Here is a 19,881-nt window from a genome sequence, read left to right on the forward strand (position 1 = left end):
AATTTGTGACTGAACTCCTTGAAGGAGAATTGTATGTCCCCTGTTCTGTTTTACAAACTTTCTGCTGGTGGCATCTGACTCAGTTGATGAAAATGAGCATGTGTCAGTCTGGGCTGCTTTGGATCGTTATCAATTAGAACCCATCATTAGCATGGATGCATGTCCTCTGGAATGGTGGTTGAAGCAGGAAGGAACCTATGACTCTTTAGAGCATCTGGCACATAAATATCTTGCGATGCTGGCTGCAATAGTGCGACGAGAACGCCTGTTCTCACTTTCAGGTGACATTGTAAAAAAGAAGTGGGCAGCATTATCTCCTGTAAATTGTAACCAAACTTGTTTTTCTGAGTGATTGACTGAACAAGAAGTAGGACTGAGTGGAGTTGTAGGCTCTAAAGTTTTACGTTGCTTTATTTTGGAATGCAGTTATTTTTTGTACATAATTCTACATTTGTATGTTCAACTTTCATGATAAAGCGATTGCACTAAAGTAATTGCAGTTGGTGAACTAAAAAGTACTATTTCTTTTTTTTTTTTACAGTGCAAGTATTTGTAATAAAAAATATCAAGTGCTCACTGTACACTTTATATTCTGTAAAAACAACAAGGAGTCCTTGTGGCACCTTAGAGACTAACAAATTTATTTGGGCATAAACTTGCATGGGCTATAACCCACTTCATCAGATGCATGGAGTATATTCTGTGTTGCAACTGAAATCAACATATTTGAAAATGTATAAAATGTATAAAACATCCAAAATATTTAAATAAATGGTATTTCTATTATTGTTTAACAGCGCGTTTAATCACAATTAATTTTGTTAATCGCTTGACAGCCCTAGACGATAGTAATTCTAGTAGTCTCTGTTTACCTGTATCTTGTTACAGATTAACAGTGTAATCAAAAGGTTCCTGTCTAGGACTGTATTTTGTTAATTCAGAAGTCAAAAGGAAATATTAACGTTTAGATTAAACTTGGGTGTAATAATGTCATTGTATATCTCTCTCTTTAAAGTTTGTGGTAAACTGTCTATGAACGGCTCTATGGATAATTACCTTATGTTAATCCATGTAGTTTTATTACCTGTGATGATTGCAAAATCGGAGGTTACTTCCAAAACCTATTGTTCACCCAAGGACTGCATGCTGTTGAGAGGCTGCAAATGTTTCTATAAAAACTCTTGGGACCTGATACGTTTATCTTAGTTCTTCTTAAGCTTTATTCAGGGGGAGTTTGAGTCGTAAGACTGAGATCTCCAGTCCCTTCTGGACTGCCCTGATTTTGAACATTTGGACATTGGACTAGAACGTGATGAAATGAATCAAAAGGACTCTTTTCAATTCTAACCTGCCATCTCTATGGTGAAACTGACCTAAGGACTCTATTCGCGTTTGTATGTCTAATGATCTTTTAGCCAATACTGTCTTTTCTTCTTTTAATAAATCGTAGTTTCATTGACAAGAATTGACTGTAAGCATGTATTTGGGTAAGAACTGAAGTATTCATTAACTTGATGGGTAATATATCTGCTCCTTTGGGATTGGTAGAATTCTTTATATGATGAAGATTTTCAGGAATCACCATCAAAATCTAAGAGGACATTTTCCCACATCAGGTATCATTAAAAACTTGCCTCTGTTGCCAGTCAAATCAGTTATTTTGTTACAGCATCTCCCATACCATGAAGCGTTTACAGAGCTGAATGATGCATCATGCCTGTGCCAGGCAACTTTCAGTGAAATTAGGCTGTAATTAAAATCCAAAGTTATTACCCATTAAACATGACAGCAATTCCCTACCTTGTACTCCTGGGCAGCCTCCTCTGTGAGCCTGGGACAGATGGTAAACCAGACAGATCGAAGTTTGATCCTCTTCACAGAAGTTTCAGAGCCTCCTGGTGTTCCCCACACACCATGCTAGTATCCCTGCTGGTGCAGAGCTCCAGGTTTTCCCCAAACCTCCAATTAATTAATTCTATGTGCCTGCCTGTGATGTTATCTGATTAATCTATGACCATATAGATCATTATTGCAACCACTGTCATATAGTTGCATCAAAACTTGTACAAAGATGGTCAAGTGAGGTGTCTATGAAAAAGTTGTAATTTGTGGGTTATGATTGTGCTGTTTGTATTCATGGATCATTCTTGTAGTTGAAGTTATGAAATGTTGGCTGTGTACTTGTGTTTGAGTATTTGCTTCTGAGTAGCACCAGTGAAACATTTTGCCAGCTTATTGAGAAGGGACTATTCAAATTAAGTGCCCCCTCAAGAAACACTTAACTGACAATGAACCCTGGGAGACACCAATACACATCTGATGAGCCTTCCTGGGAACATTCAAGGTATCAGGTGGACAATGGCTGCTACCTGTAAGGAACTGAGTCGTGCATGGGCATGTGACTTGCCCATGTGACCCGAAACTCCATCTTGCTGCTGTGATTTTCCACAGAAGAACAAGGGGTTTTCCTTCCACATGGCAAAGGGTATAAAAGGCCCTGGAAACCCCTCCATTGTGTCTTCTATCCTGCTTCTGACCTCTGGAGAAACTTTGCTACAAACTGAAGCTCTAAACTAAGGACTGTGGATGTACTCCAGAGACTTGATTTAAGCCATCAGTTTATACCATCACTCCTATAAGCCTGAACCAAGAACTTTGCAATTGTTGTATGTATTTGATTCCTTTAGCCAATTTTAACTCTCATCTATATTTCTTTCTTTTTATGAATAAACCTTTAGATTTTAGATTCTAAAGGATTGGCAACTGCATGATTTTGAGGTAAGATCTGATTTGTATGTTGACCTGGGTTTTGTGGCTGGTCCTTTGGGATTAGGAGAACCTTTAATTGGGGATACTGGTTTTCACAATCAGTCATCCCTGTAAGGAGTGCTACCAGTGCGACAAAGGGGCTGCAGTATCTGAGGGAATTGCTTGTATGACTTCTTGTTAGCCAATGTGGTGAAACCGAAGTGCTGGTTTGATGTGCCTTAGAGGAGGAGAATCACCATCCTGGGGCTGTAACTGCCCTGTCTCTTAGCAATTCGCCCTGAATTGGCACTCTCAGTAGTGTCCCACTAGAGCACACCTTGGTACACTGCCACCACCACCTCTGCCTGTCCCCAGCCCAGCTGTTAATTCTGCCCCCAATCCGACATCACGTCTGCCTCCAGCCCCTCCCTACCTTCTGACCCTTCAGCCCCCACATCTGCTCCTCAGGACCTCTCTGCTCCTCCTGCAGCTCTAGGGGTTCTTCCCCCACTCCCTCTCATCCCTGGGGCTGAAGGGAGGGAGGGGGGAGAAGATTCCAGGGGTCATAGAATTAAGAGGCCAGAGGTTTGGGTAGACAGGAGTCCTCCAGGCTGTAGGGGCTGGGATAACGTGGGAAGAGAAGCCCATTTTTCCATCCCCAGTGGGCTGTTCCCCCCATTTCTCAGTGACACTGTCTGAGCCAGATCCCCAGAGTCCTCCTGGATCATAGAGGACAGTGGCAAACAGGCTGAACAATCCCTGAGGCAATGATGAGATTGGCTTCTCTACCTCACTCACTGAATGGTTTGACAGTCCAGAGGCTGCACAGAGCTGAGACTGGAAGCAACCTCCAGGCTTATAGAGACGGCATGATAGAAAGTCCACGGGGAGAGGTCATACAGACTAGGGTGTGTGAGGCTAGAGAGGCTGATCACAGGGTCCCCAGTGGGATATTCCCCCACCCTTCTCCCCCATGTCTCAGGGACACAGGATGAGCGGGGATCCTGGCCCCACCCAGAGCCAGGGTCGGATTCTCTCCCCAGGGACAGAGCCCAGTGGGAAAGTGAAGATCGGGGCCTCATCACCAACATCGATTAATGACACCTGCCCCCAGTCACAGTCCAGACAAACCCGGATCCTGCTGGGGACCCAGCTCAGGGGCAGGAGGTTCATGGGGGAAGTCAGAGCCCAGAACTGACCCCAACACTGCTCCACAGCCCAGATCCCTCCCTCAGGGCTGAGGCTGGTCACTCCCTTCCTTCTCACAGACTCTCTGGCCACCCCCACAGCCCAGTATCGCCCAGCCACCACCTCCACCTCCAAGCAATGTCTCCCCAAGGTGAATCCCTCCTAGGTCAGCACACACGAGACAGTGTCAAATCTCTCAGGGTTGTCGGGCAGTCGCTGCCATTTGTATTCCCATCTCACACTTTTCCAATCCGCAGACAGGACAAGGTTAGGATGAGCTGTGTCTGGATCCAGAGTCACATTCACTGTGGGTGGGGGTTAAAGAATCAGAGCGTTAGGGGCAGAGCTCAGCCTGGGGGAGGCTGGATTTTTCACTCTCCCCAGCAGCCCTGTTCTTGCTGGGACAGGCCTGGATCGCACGGAGGTGCCTCTGTCCTGGGCACCTGAGGCTGAGCAGAGATGTGTCTGCAGTTCCTCAGCCTGTTTCTCATTTGCTTGCAAAAGCTTCAGCTCCCAGCTCCCCCTGCTGGGGCTGCTCCATTCCCAATGGCAGAGACACAGCCAGGAATAGGGTTACCATATTTGGAGTGTCCAAAAAGAGGACACTCCACGGGCCCCGGCCCCGCCCCCAGCCCCGCCCACGCCCCCCGCCCCAACTCCGGCAGCGCCTGGAGCCCTGGGCCCTTTAAATTGCTGCCAGAGCCCTGCTGCTGGAGCAGGTGGAGATTTAAAGGGCCCGGGGCGGTAGCGGTGGCTGGAGCCCTGGGCCGCCCAAGCCCCGCTGCCGGAACCCTGGGGTAGCAGCGGTGTGGCTCCGGCGGTGTTTTAAAGGGCCGGGGCTCCCAGCTGCCGCTACCACAGTGGAGTTCCGGGCCCTTTAAATCTCCGCCAGAGCCCCGAGTCCCAGGGTAGTGGCAGCAGCCGGGAGCCCCTTGGGCTCCGTTGGCAATTTAAAGGGCCCGGGGCTCCGCTGCAATAGCAGTGGCCGAGAGCCCATGGCCCTTTAAATCACCACCAGAGTGCTGGGCCACCACTACTCTGGGGCTCCGGCAGCGGGGCTCGGGCGGTGATTTAAAGGGCCCAGGGCTCCAGCCACCGCTACCGCAGAGGAGCCCTGGGACCTTTAAACCACTGATGGCTCCGGCAGTGGGGCTCCAGCGGCGATTTAAAGGGCCCGGCGCTCTGCTGCTGTAGCGGCGGACAGAGCCCCGGGCCCTTTAAATGGCCCCCGAGCCCTGGGGCTCCCAGCCGCCTCCACAGCTGGTAGCTCCAGCAGTGATTTAAAGGGCCCGGGGCTCCCAGCCACCTCTACAACAGCCGGAGTCCCGGGCCCTTTACATCTCGATATAAAGGGCCCGGGGCTCTAAAGGCCTCGCCTCTTCCAGTTTAGTCCCCGCCCCTTCCGGTCGAGGCCCCACCCCCTGCTCGGGACTCCGGCGTACCGGTAAATCCTTTAAGTTACTTTCACCCCTGGGTGTCAGGATTATTTGTGTGATGTCAGCTTGGAATCCCCCCAGGTGTTCCGGAACCTTGGTAGAAGTTGGCAGGGGTAGGGGGCACAAGGGTCATCGCCTGCGGCCCCTCCCACTCCCTCCCTGCCCCATTACTCCTCTTCCCACCGAGGCCCTGACCCCTCGCCATGCTGGGAGCCTTGTCCACTGTGGGGAGCCCCGGACCCTACACCTGCCCTGGGCTGGTGTCTGGGGGGCCTGGGAGCAGCCCTGGCCCATGTTCCCATTCCCCAGAGTGCACCATCCCAGGGCAGGTGGAGGGTGCAGGGTTCGCCACTACCGCCCAAGCTCCCTGGGTGACAGCTGAGCTCTGGCTTCTGGCTTGGCCAGGGGGCAGGGCCTCGGGGGAAGAGGAGCAGGGCTGGAGTCTGAGAAGGGCCAGTGCTGGAAAGATGCTGCAGTCTCACCCTGTCTGTGTGCTCCAAGTGGTTCCCCTCTTTTTGTCTCCAGTGCAGACGGCAGAGTGTCTGCAGGGGGAAAGGATAAGAGGGGTGAGATTTCAGGTTTTCATATTTATAACAGGGTCCCCACTCTGAACTCAAAGAGCTGTGTTTTCATCATGACAGAGAGACAGACAGAGAGACCCAGAGACACACTCAGGTATTTAATATAAAAAGGTCTGAAACCTTCTATTTCCTCTCTCATTCAGGCATCTCCCAGCAATGGAACCAACATGATCATCCACTAAGCCTCACAACCATCTCAGGACACACAATCTGTAAGAGAGATTTACTTTCCCCCTCATCATCCCCTCCCACCCTCCAGACCCCAGCTGGTTTGTCTCATTCACCTATTGCCTTTTGTCAGACCCTAGACCCAGATCCTGCAAAGACTTTAGCACACTTTGGTCCCTTTGACATTAATGGGATGTTAAGAGTTTGTAGGTTCAGGGCTTGCAGTTGTAGGTCCCTTGGGTTTATTCACTCAGCATCTCTACATAGCTCAGCACAACGGGGCCCTCGCCTTCCATAGAATAATAAAATCATGTTATAAGTGTCGAGATTGGAGTTGGGAGAGTGTTGGCTCAATGGGCTAGATTCACCCTCATTGGCAGAGAGATAGAGGGGGGCAGTTTGTGATGCCCCCAGTCAGTGGCTGCAGAGGCCTGTGCAGACCTTGGCATAGCCTAGGGAAGTCCTGAGATGCAGCCAGAGTAGCACCCCTGTGTCTGTGACCCCCACGGGCTTTGCAAGTTGGGAGAGAAAATCAGGGACTCAAAATTAGGCCATTTTGCTAAATTTGGGTCTCAATGTTGTGACCTTTGTTAACTCATGAATGAATGTGAGATGTCCTGACACCTGTTACACCAGGTCAAATACTTTCCATCTGTCATTCAATAGATATGACCCAAGTGGCCAGAGCCCATCCCCTCCCACAGTCTCAGAGGCTCATCCCAATTTCCCCTCCTAGATCCCTTCTCAGCACCTTTGAATTTCCTCAGAATCTCCATTAGGGCAACAGTTTTCTGGGAGAAATAGTTGAGTCTCACTTCCAGTTCAGGAGAAATGTCCACTGGCTGCTGGAACTTCCCCTTCTTACACCTGGAGAGAAAACGTCACATTCGTATATTTCATTTAGTGACACATTATAATTTGTTGTTAGTGAAAGCTGCTGCTCTAATGTGCCTGGAGTCAGAGCAGGTGCAGCACAGGCTGTGGTTGTGAAATCTTCCCCCAAAGGTCTCATTAATATTCTTCAACTCTGGCCTGGAGAGATCAGCTCTGGGGATGATAAAAGGGGAATTTAGTCTCTATGTCCAATTCACTCCTTGGCCTCCATGCTTTGAGGGACAGGAGGTTCCCAGGTGAAGTGCTGTAGAAATCTGCCCTCTAGGAACTAAACTGAGACACCAACTCCCCCCTCCCCAGCTCATTCCACACAGGTCTCCAAACAGCCCTCAGGTGGGAAAGACGCTTGATCGCTGCTGGCCTGGGCTGAATAGGAACCAGGGCCCCAGCAATGACAGGCCCATATTCCATCCCCACAAACCTGAGACAGCCAGTCCCCCAGGGGCGTGACACCTTTAGAACAGAATATAGGTGAGTCTTTCCCACTGAATGGAGAATTCCAGAGTCTTCTCTAAAATGGTGAGAACCTCAGGATGAAGTTGATCAGAGAGATTTGTATCCAACATGTGACCTTCCCCACACATTTTGCTGTAGAGCCCTGGGGAGATGTGATGCTAACATCATCACCACCACCATCACCAGGCTCTTTCCCAGCATTGTGAAGCATGGGGGGGAGTGAGAGAGAGCCACGTACCTGCTCAAGGTGAGTCTGACATCCTAGAGAAGAGAGAGAGAAAAGAATCTCAGTCCCCCTTGACACAGGCAGTTGATCCTAGGGAAGGGATTTTGCACATACAGGGAAAAGAGGCCATGGATTCCCTGAGCTAATGGGGCTTTCCCTTCTCTCATATCTCTGTGTCTGTAACTCTGCAATGACCAATAATCATTCCAATGTCAGCAATGCACATGCCGAGTTACAGTGAGATCTCTGACTGCTGGACCCCCGTGCTTATGATTCAGGAGCCCTCCCTTCCCTGTGTGGGGATCTGCCATGTTTCTAATTCAGTCTCACCTGCAGGAATTCACTCGTTGGCTTCTGATACTTCCCCTCCAGCTCACTCATCAGCTCACTGAGATGGGAAATCTCCTCCGAGAGTATGGTGTTATTTTCATTCCGTATCTTCACTATCTCCTTGTCCAGCTTTTCCAGCTGGGCCAGCAGGAGTCGCTCTTGTTCCTCCAGGAACTGCCTCAGTTGCTGAAATTCAGAAACAATTTTCTGCCTCTCCTTTTCTATCTGTTTCTGTAAAGCAATAGGGAAAGGGATGGTCAGGGACATGGCAGTCTGGGGTCTTTTATGGAGTGCTGAGTGTGCAGGAAGGAGAATTTCTTTGCAGACCGAAGATTTCAGACACTTGATTCTACCCTGTGGTTACTTGGGAGAGGATTCTCTCACACCTCTTTCATTTCTCCCCAATGTCTCTGGAAAGGGATGTTTCCATGTCTGACGTGGTTAGGACATCGTGTTATCAAAGGCCTCTGAGAATAGAGATCCTGAGCGGCAGGAGGCAGGACTCAACATTACAGTGGCAGAAGTTCCAGGGGGGAAAAGAATCAAACAATTCTGCGTCATTTCTTGCATTGTTGACACAGGGAAACCACAAGGGCTAGAAATTAACTCATTCACTGACATGAGAGTTTAGATTCTGCACATGAACCTAACACAGAAAATCTAGGATCGTGGAGAAACCTACCGATGCCCACATTTACCAAGCCCACAGAGGAATGTGCCTACAAACAGACCTCTCTCCACAAGTCTCTGCAGGTCAGTAACAACAGGCACCTACCAGATACTCCCAGCTTTTCCCCTCTCCAGTTAGTTTAAATCCCAGCAGCTTTTCTCTCTCTTCCCGCAAAGTCTTCCAATGGGCCTGAATTTTTTTCCTGTAAAAAGAGAAATGATTTGGGAGGTTTCATTCTGAGGGTTCAGAAGGGTGTGTAGGGGGATGTTTTTCCACCCAAACCCAAGGTGAATGTTGGTCCTAATGGGTTTATGACATCAGGGCCACCAAGGGAATGAAACCGAACAATGGAAATAGGGAGAGTGACATATTCCGACTTATTTCCAATTCAGTCTTTTTATAAATTAAAGAGAGACCTCAATTATCCGAGTTTGACTGGTATTTATTCATTCACTAATTAGTAGCACAGCACATAACAGGAAACTGGAGTCTCATGGTGGTGAATCAATTAAGGTGGTTTTCAGGAGATTACCCAAGTGATACAAATCCCAGAAACCACCCGGGCTCTAAATATGGGTGGGGATTCTCCAAGGAGCCCAACTTCAAACTGAATGTCAGCTCTGAAGCCCTGGGGACTGCACTGGTGTGACAGGCCTGGTCTGAGCATTAGGGCAAACTCCCAACACTCAAATATAGCCCGGCCTGCCGCTCTTGTGTTTTAAGCCTCACTGATCATTGAACAGCTTCTGTTCTGTAAAAAGTTCCCTTGTTTCACCAGTGGAAGCTGGGTTTGACAAGGATTCAGCTTCTCAGGTAAAGGTTTTCGATGTCAGGTATCTTAAAAGACTTTATCTTTTGCCTTTCTTGCCACTCTGCCAGATCATTTATTATTAATAGCAGCTCCCATACAGTGAAGGCTTTGCAGAGCTGCATGATACAGACACAGTTGTGACAGGCGATTTGCAGTGAAATTAACCTGTAATTAATATCTAAAGTTATTGCCCATTAAACTTGACATCAATTCCCTACTTTGTACTCCTGGGCAGCCTCCTCTACAGGAACCACTGTGTGAGCTCGGTGAGCCTGGGATCTGTCACACACCACACAGATGAGGGTTTGATCCTCTTCACAGAACAGTTTCAGAGTCTCCTGGTGTTCCCCACACACCCTCTCTCCTCCTTCTCCCTTCACTGCCTGGAAACTCAGCCGTTTGGAGATTTCTACAATATTTGCCAGCTGCCTGTTTGGCCTGAGGTTTCTCTGGTGCACAGTTTCTCTGCACTGAGGGCAGGAGATGACTGTAGCTGATCGCTCCCAGCACTGGGCGATGCAGGCTCGGCAGAAATTGTGCCCACAGTCTATAATCACTGGGTCCTTAAAATACTCCAGACAGACAGGACAAGCAACTTCATCCTGGAGACTTTCCACAGGGTTCTCTGCGGCCATGGCTCTCTCTGGGCAGTGTAACAGGATTAGTTTCACTTTCCTGAGCTCAGAAATATGCCCCGCCTGCAGGACAACTGGGTGTTTCCCTTCCTGGAACTGACTCAGGCTGGTTGCTGGGGTGCAAACAGGCAATGGGTAACATTCCAGCCCGGGAGGCTTAGTTGAGAAATGTACCACTAAGGCCCTTTTGCTCCTGGGCTTCACATCAGCATCCCCCTGTCATAAAGAGCTTGCATGAGCAGGGGCTGTGTGTCTGGAGTGATATTTAGGCTTGAAAGAATTATATATATATATGTTTATTTTAAAGTGTTTTTTTTTCAATATTTATTAAGTTACATTTTCACAGTTGCACAAAAATCTGGGCTTCAGCATTTCCCCCCCAATTTTTATCAATTTAAATGTTCACAGTTGTGGGAAATTATGGGGGGATATGACAATAGTGGGTCAGACTACAGACAGACTTATGTCTAGTGCTGGGGAGGAGCCGGTGGTCATGGTACATGTAGGTACCAATGACATAGGGAAGGGTAGGAGAGATGTCCTGGAGGCCAAATTTAGGCTACTAGAGAAGAGACTGAAATCCAAGACCTCTATGGTGTCATTCTCAGAAATGCTCCCAGTTCCACGCGCAGGGCCAGGTAGGCAGGCAGAGCTTCAGAGTCTCAATGCGTGAATGAGATGATGGTGTAGAGAGGAGGGGTTTAGATTTATTAGGAACTGGGGAAACTTTTGGAATGGGGGGAGCCTATACAGGAGAGATGGGGGCCACCTAAACCACAGTGGAACCAGATTGCTGGCACTAAACATTAAAAAGGTTGTAGAGCAGTTTTTAAACTAGGAGATGGGGGAAAGCCGACTGCTGCAGAGGAGCATGTGGATCGGACAGAGACTTCCCTTAGAGGAGAGTCTATTGATAGAGATTCTCTAGGTTATAGTCAGGAGCAGACGATGGAAGAGGATAATGTAAGGGCCAGATTAGATGAGAAACATTCACATAAAAAAGAATCTGACACATCAGAAAAGGGCAGACAAATAAACAGTGACAAGTTTTTAAAGTGCTTGTACACAAATGCTAGAAGTCTAAATAATAAGATGGGTGAACTAAAGTGCCTTGTAATAAAGGAGGATATTGATATAACAGGCATCACAGAAACCTGGTGGACTGAGGGAAATCAATGGGACACAGTCATTCCGGGGTACAAAATTATATCGGAAGGACAGAACAGGTCGTGCAGGGGCGGGGGAGTGGCACTATATGTGAAAGAAAATGTAGAATCAAATGAAGTAAAAATCTTAAGTGAATCCACATGTTCCATAGAATCTCTATGGATAGAAATTTCATGCTCTAATAAGAATATAACATTAGGGATCTATTATCGACCACCTGACCAGGACAGTGATAGTGATGATGAAATGTCAAGGGAGATTAGAGAGGCTATCAAAATTAAAAACTAAATAATAGTGGGGGATTTCAATTATCCCCATATTGACTGGGAACATGTCACTTCAGGATGAAATGCAGAGATAAAATTTCTCGATACTTTAAATGACTGCTTCTTGGAGCAGCTGGTATGGGAACCCACAACGGGAGAGGCAACTCTAGATTTAGTCCTGAGTGGAGCGCAGGAGCTGGTCCAAGAGATAACTATAACAGGACCGCTTGGAAATAGTGACCATAATATAATAACATTCAACATCCCTGTGGCGGGAAGAACATCTCAACAGCCCAACACTGTGGCATTTAATTTCAAAAGGGGGAACTATGCAAAAATGAGGGGATTAGGTAAACAGAAATTAAAACGTACAGTGACTAAAGTGAAATCCCTGCAAGCTACATGGGTGCTTTTTAAAGACACCATAATAGAGGCCCAACTTAAATGTATACCCCAAATTAAGAAACACAATAAAAGAACTAAAAAAGAGCCACATGGCTTAACAACCATGTAAAAGAAGCAGTGAGAGATAAAAAGTGGAAGTCAAATCCTAGTGAGGTAAATAGAAAGGAACATAAACACTGCCAAATTAAGTGTAAAAATGTAATAAGAAAAGCCAAAGAGGAGTTTGAAGAACGGCTAGCCAAAAACTCCAAAGGTAATAACAAAATGTTTTTAAAGTACATCAGAAGCAGGAAGCCTGCTAAACAACCAGTGGGGCCCCTGGATGATCGAGATACAAAAGGAGTGCTTAAAGACGATAAAGTCATTGCGGAGAAACTAAATGGATTCTTTGCTTCAGTCTTCACAGCTGAGGATTTTAGGGAGATTCCCAAACCTGAGCTGGCTTTGTAGGTGAGAAATCTGAGGAACTGTCAAAGATTGAAGTGTCACTAGAGGAGGTTTTGGAATTAATAGATAAACTTAACATTAACAAGTCACCGGGACTGGATGGCATTCACCCAAGAGTTCTGAAAGAACTCAAATGTGAAGTTGTGGAACTATTAACTATGGTTTGTAACCTGTCTTTTAAATCAGCTTCTGTACCCAATGACTGGAAGATTGTTAATGTAACGCCAATATTTAAAAAAGGCTCTAGAGGTGATCCCGGCAATTACTGACCGGTAAGTCTAACGTCTGTACCAGGCAAATTAGTCGAAACAATAGTAAAGAATAAAATTGTCAGACACAGAATAACATAAATTGTTGAGCAATAGTCAACATGGTTTCTGTAAAGGGAAATCATGTCTTACTAATCTATTAGAGTTCTTTGAAGGGGTCAACAAACATATGGACAAGGGGGATCCAGTGGACATAGTGTACTTAGATTTCCAGAAAGCCTTTGACAAGGTCCATCACCAAAGGCTCTTACGTAAATGAAGTTGCCATGGGATAAAAGGGAAGGTCATTTAATGGATTGAGAACTGGTTAAAAGACAGGGAACAAAGGGTAGGAATAAATGGTAAATTTTCAGAATGGAGAGGGGTAACTAGTGGTGTTTCCCAAGGGTCAGTCCTAGGACCAATCCTATGCAACTTATTCATAAATGATCTGGAGAAAGGGGTAAACAGTGAGGTGGCAAAGTTTGCAGATGGTACTAAACTGCTCAAGATAGTTAAGACCAAAGCAGACTGTGAAGATCTTCAAAAAGATCTCACAAAACTAAGTGACTGGGCAACAAAATGGCAAATGAAATGTAATGTGGATAAATGTAAAGTAATGCACATTGGAAAAAATAACCCCAACTATACGTACAATATGATGGGGGCTAATTGAGCTACAACGAGTCAGGAAAAAGATCTTGGAGTCATCATGGATAGTTCTCTGAAGATGTCCACGCAGTGTGCAGAGGCAGTCAAAAAAGCAAACAGGATGTTAGGAATCATTAAAAAGGGGATAGAGAATAAGATGGAGAATATATTATTGCCCTTATATATCGAATATTGTGTACAGATGTGGTCTACTCATCTCAAAAAAGATATACTGGCACTAGAAAAGGTTCAGAGAAAGGCAACTAAAATGATTAGGGGTTTGGAACGGGTCCCATATGAGGAGAGATTAAAGAGGCTAGGACTTTTCAGCTTGGAAAAGAAGAGACTATGGGGGGATATGATAGAGGTATATAAAATCATGAGTGATATGGAGAAAGTAGATAAGGAAAAGTTATTTACTTATTCCCATAATACAAGAACTAGGGGTCACCAAATGAAATGAATAGGCAGTAGGTTTAAAACAAATAAAAGGAAGTTCTTCACGCAGCGCATGGTCAACTTGTGAAACTCCTTACCTGAGGAGGTTGTGAAGGCTAGGACTATAACAACATTTAAAAGAGAACTGGATGAATTCATGGAAGTTAAGTCCATTAATGGCTATTAGCCAGGATGGGTAAGGAATGGTGTCCCTAGCCTCTGTTTGTCAGAGGGTGGAGGTGGATGGCAGGAGAGAGATCACTTGATCATTGCCTGTTAGGTTCACTCCCTCTGGGGCACCTGGCATTGGCCACTGTCAGTAGACAGGATACTGGGCTAGATGGACCTTTGGTCTGACCCAGTACGGCTGTTCTTATGTTCTTATACAATTCTTTAATGACAGCAGACACTGAGATTCAAAAAGTTAAAGCTTTATAACTGTTAAAACACAGACTGTCGACATCTCCTGTCAAAAGATGCAGAGTCACTCTCCTTAAATCAAACTTGAATAAGTTCTCAAGCAGCCTTGTTCTTAATTTCCATATCTGTAATTTCCGTTTATTATCAATTGAAATATTTTGTCATTGGTTTGTGTGTATACAGCTATATCAGTGTTTAACAACAGTTACAAATAAAAGCTAATCCTTCCAGCCCAATGATACTAAACTCACAGGCTAAAAGCTTGGTTAACCTGAAATCAATGTTTTCAAAACCTGATTCTCATTTACACTAAGGCTGCTCTGTCTCAGCGTGAAGGACATAAATCCACACCATGTAGAGGTCAAAGCATAGGGGTTTATTACACACAGCACTGGCGGAGTGTCACCTGGCTTATTAGGCTCAGAGACACTGTCAATCAATTGATTACAATGAAATATATAGATTTTCCATGGGCGGGGGAAAGTGACAGGGTAGGCAGTTCCACACCCCGGGATAGGTTTTGCAGCAAGACAAGACAGCACAATAGCCAATGGTTAAAAGGTTACACAATGTCTCCGCCCATGGTCTCAAGTTAGCAAATTAACATTTAATTAATACTTTGATAAAATGTTGTTAGTATAAAATATATATGTTGAATTCTGATTTGGGGTCCATAGGAATGGAGCAACTTCTTTGATTGTTTAACAGGTACATTCCTAGGGGTTAAAGCAAAGAAACAGTGAAAGGATATGGTAATACAGATTGTCTCCTTTATGTCTTAAGGCAGGGCATTGGTTCCTTGGAAGGGAGGTGGAAGGATGCCATATCATTATAGTGACATGTGCCAATATTTCATAAACTCAAGGTTGGATCTGTGGGAAGACTGTTTTCCCTTCAGGAGAAACACAATAGGAACAGGGATCCTTTGTTCAATTTGAAACATTGGATGAAACATAATTATTCAGTTATTGCTTCAACATCTGGCATTTCTACTGACCAAGCAGATCTTAGCAAAGGCAATGTCATCTTGTTTACCCCAGCTTTCTCTTAGCTGATCACTATTAGCTAGGCCTCTGGTCTCCAGACCAAACTCTGGACTTTGGGTCTGAGAAAGAGCTGGCACAATCCATATACCAGGTTGTTATATAACATGCACATGGATTTTAACCCTTCACAGCGTAAAGGGGCTGCAGCGTCACCAACTTTCATGATTTTATCACAAGTCTTGCGATATTTGTTGTGTCCATTGAAGCCCCAGCTCCTGGAAGCATGTGATGAGGTGAGGCTCTCAGCTTCTGTTTTCTAAACAAAGGATGTTTCTAGCTCTCTTCGTTGCAGAGAAAAACTTTAAAATGTCACCCCAGTGTAGCCTAAAGCTCTGAGAAACCAAAAGGCAAATAAAAAACCCCTTAACATTTACTATTTATTATTATTAAATCTCATGATTTTGAGGGGCTTGACTTGTGATTTTGAAATGCCTGAGGTTGGCAGTGCTGTGCCAGTGAGAATTCAGGCCTTTGGCAGCTCTCTGTCAGTTACCCAAAGAAAGTCCCTAAAGGAACGTTATCATTGATCTAAAACAGCACCGACAATACAAAGGGGAACAGACAGCGAGGGCAAGCAATGGGACTGCACATGAAGCTAGGCTGTGAGCTCCAAACATGACATAAGCACAGCTCCCCCAATGGGGGATGAACTAAAAAGATAAAGGAGAATGTTCATTTTTATATTTAGATCATTAGGCCCAGATCCTCCAAGGTTTGTAGGCTCCTAACTCCCACTGACAGCAGTCTACATACCTTTGAGGATCTGAGGCTTAGAGTTTTACCTGAAGATAACAGGCCTGGAAACATAAACTGATCAATGGCCATGCAGTAATGACAGCACCAAGTGTTCAAAATTCATGAGATTGGCAGAAGGAATCATGAGATCTTTTCTAAAACTTTTTTGTTTCTGAGTGACGAGGTTTCACTCTCATCATATTCTCAAATTTTTTTACTCAACCAAGAGAAAGTAACTCTTCAAAGTTTCAAGCTTTTCTGACAAGAAACTTTTATTTTTAAATGAGATTCTCATATATTCATATGATTTCAAGAGCTGGGGCCAGGGACGCCATTTCAGATTTGGGGGGTGGGAGGGTGGAAGGGGCAGCTTCAACCATGATTCCCAGGGCTATTTTTTACTGCGTCAATAGTCCACAGTCACTTCAAACATAGCCCCAAGGTAGCCCAATCTATTTATTTAAACTTTTTTTTATTAACACTACAGTCAATATCTTTAAAAAGAATCATTATCTATCTAGAGTATAAATGATGGATGTTAGCAGCATATAGATCTATAACAAATTTTGGCAGCCAAATCATACAAATTGTTAAGATTGGCTTAGGTTTATGTTTCCTGAAGCGTTTATACAAATAGTTGTAATAAATACAAAGGGTTAAGTTAGAAGGAGGTTTCTGGTGTGTTGCTGTAAGGATTTGAGAGAGTAAACATCACCTCCATGAAATACACTGATTGCACTCAAGTTTGTGAGACTCTGCCACCCTCAGAAATATTAAACAGTAAGTGCAACAGGAGATTTGAATATTTACCAACTGGAAGAGAAGATACAGCAGAAAGCTGCAAAATGGCTACGTGGGGGCAGTTCCCCAAAAGGTATCTGGGGAAAAGGTCCTAGAATAGAAAAGTGTAGCCCCACTGTGGGGAGATTTGGTAACATCCAGACATTCCCAGGGGAATTGGTGTTTGTGTCACAGACAATGGACCTGACCCAAAGCCCATTGCTGGCAAAGGGAAGACTCCCACAGACAAGGGGGACTAAATGGTAGAATAATGGCAGTGCCCCAGTGTGGCCATTTCACTACAAAATTAGAGAGTTGGAAAAAATTGGAAAGTTTTAGTGTAATTTAAGCAATATCTGTAGTGGTGGCAGCTCATGCTTGTTTCTTCCTCGCAGGGAATGATTCCAGGTTTTCTATTCTTCAGCATGGCTCTTTACTTTCTGTGCTTTACTTTCTCCATTTATCTAAGTGTGGACACTGAAAAAAAATCAGTTCTACAACTTTAATTCATTTCACTTTCAATGTCCTAATGCTCCAATATTTGGGTTTCAAACACTGCACAGGACTCTTGGTATAAGAACTATTTTCAGTCAGACACAGAGCCTTTAAAAATAAGTTTTAAGTGCTGGAACGAGGAGTACTGGGAAGGGCCGGCTCTAGGTTTTTTGCCGCCCCAAGCAAAAAAAAAATTTGGCTGCCCCCCACCCCAGCCCTGGGCTCTTCCCCCGCCCACCAGTGCCCTCCCCCACCCACACCCCCTGATGCCCCAGCCCTGAGCTCCCCCCCCAAACATGACCTCCTTGTTCACCACAGCAATCCTCATTTACACTTGCAGTGGGGATCAAACCGTTTCTCCTATTTTTATTTCACTTTAGTATAAATCTCGCCCCCGCAACCCCATCTTTAGTGCTCCAAATGCACATGGAAGGCATAGGGACTAACCCTCAAACCTTGTACCCAGAAAGGGATGGGGAGCTAGTAAAGAGGGTTCAGGCAGAGGAGCGGGTGTGGGGGTGCTTGGGGGCTCTACACTGGCAGAGAGGCGGGGTGTGATGTACTTGCGGAGGAGGAGAGGGGGTATCAGGAGGGTTGCGGGAGAAGAGGTGCGGGGAAGGGGGGAGGTGCAGGAGGAGAGGGCTGGGGGAGGGTACAAGGAGAGAGGTGCGGGTGAAGGGAGAGTACAATGGGAAGGGGTGCAGCGAAGGAGCAATGGGGGAGGTACAAGTGTAGGGGCTGCGAGCGGGATGGGGGGTACAAGGGCTGAGAGGGGCAGGCGCTAACAGCTGCTTCCCCAGCCCTGTCCAGGCAGAGCCGAGAGGACAGACACTAATCCCCAGGTGCCTGAGCTGCGGGGGTCCCCCGGCAGGGCAGTATCGGCCACTGCCCAGCTCGGAGCCGGGCTCTGCCTCTCCCCATCCAGGGCAGGCAGCGCAGGGCTGAGGCGGGGGAGGTGCGCGGCGGGCTGAGTCCGGGGGCAGGAGGGGGCGGCGGCAGCTCCCTGGCAGCTTGGGCTGCCCAGCCACTTGCCCTATCAGTGCTCGAGCCAGGATCCCCTCGGGCGGGGAAACGCCGCGCCGCCCTGGGGAGACTCAGAGCAGCAGCGGCAGCAGGACCCCTCCCCCTCCCTGCATCCCGGGCCCCACTTCCCTCCCTCCCTCCCCGGCTCCTCACACCCAGGCTGGGCTGCAGTTCAGGCTGCCCGGCCACTGGAGAGCCAGAGCATCATCCCCCAGAGCTGAGCCCCTCTCGCCGCCGCAGCCTGGCTCAGCTCCGGGGATGACGCTCCAGCTCTCCAGCGGCTGGGCAGCCTGAACTGCAGTCCAGCCTGAACTGCAGTCCAGCCTGTGCGACTCAGACTGCCATGAGCGCCATCTAGCGACTGCATCCAGAACTGCAGCGTCAGTTCCAACTCAGCCTGAAAGCCTCAGCTGACAGGGAACATCTTGGTTCAGGTCCGGCTCCCGGCTTTTTGTGCCCCAAGAAAAAAAAAGGGGGGGCTGGAGTGCCGCCCCTTGGAAAGTGCTGCCCCAAGCACATGCTTGGAGCACTGGTGCCTAGACCCAGCCCTGGTACTGGGGATGCAGCACCCCCTGGCTTGAAGTGGTTTCGTGGCTGCATGATCTCTAGATTATTCTTGGACATGATATTTTTGGAGATCTTTCTACTTCATCATGAAATAAATTTTCATATTATGTCTTGTAGTTTGATCTTTCACCCTTAACATAAATGAGCTGATGCTGAGCTACAGGGGTTAAGATGTTTCCCAGAACGAAATATTCTGTAATGTTTCCCTGCAGAAATGTAGAAACAGAAAATGTGGACAGACATTTTAGACAGAAATTGAAATGATTCAACTGTTTCCAATTACATGTTGATTCTCCTGATCAGAATCTAGCGTACTATCGTAAAAAGCAACATTTCCAGGGAAATCCTGATTTTGCTGAGCCTCACTTTCAGGTAAGAAGTATCAGAGAGGTAGCCGTGTTAGTCTGGATCTGTAAAAAGCAACAAAGACTCTTGCCACAGGACTCTTTTTTGCTTTTTTCAGGTGAGAGGCATTTCTATGTGAAAAATGTCAACTAGCTGTAATTATGGAGCACTTTAGCTGCAGAGGAATTGAGATCTCTAATAGAGATTGTTCAAATTGTTCATGTTTTTAAAAAAACTATTTGGATTATTCAGTAAGTAAATATAATTTCCTCCATTTTCCTTTCGCCTGTTTAGTTTCCATTAAGTTTCCAGAACAGAAATTGCTTTGCACAGAGGCAACAATAAATAGCCTCTCACAGGGGGAGCATGTTACTCGCTGTTACTCTCCTGTTACTCACAGAGATCTGAGCATTGATAACATCCCTGTGAAAATTTATTGGTGAGTAACAATGGCACCTATCAGCAGTTCCTGGATTTTCCTTCTCCCCAATCTAGTTAAACACCAATTTCTCATCTCCCTCTTTCTTCAAACACCCCAAACAACTCAAAATTTGATTCTAAGAAGAGAGAAATGGCTTCTGAATTTTCTGTATTTTGGGAAATTTACCTCACAAACAAAATTTATCAAGAGACAATGGACACTAGAGAGTCACAGGAACAGCCCTGCAATCCACAAAGCTGAGTGCGGGGCCTGGTATCCATCGT

General features: G+C 46.2%; 1 pseudogene; it reads right to left on the reverse strand.

Annotated features, from left to right (window-relative positions):
• Window positions 1-3,726: 3,726 nt before the first annotated feature.
• On the reverse strand, window positions 3,727-10,143 carry LOC112124654 (annotated as a pseudogene).
• Between the last annotated feature and the right edge of the window lie 9,738 nt (window positions 10,144-19,881).

The sequence above is a fragment of the Terrapene carolina genome, unplaced genomic scaffold, assembly GCF_002925995.2.
Source record: "Terrapene carolina triunguis isolate 2854851 unplaced genomic scaffold, T_m_triunguis-2.0 Scaffold27957, whole genome shotgun sequence".
NCBI classification, from domain to species: domain Eukaryota; kingdom Metazoa; phylum Chordata; order Testudines; family Emydidae; genus Terrapene; species Terrapene triunguis.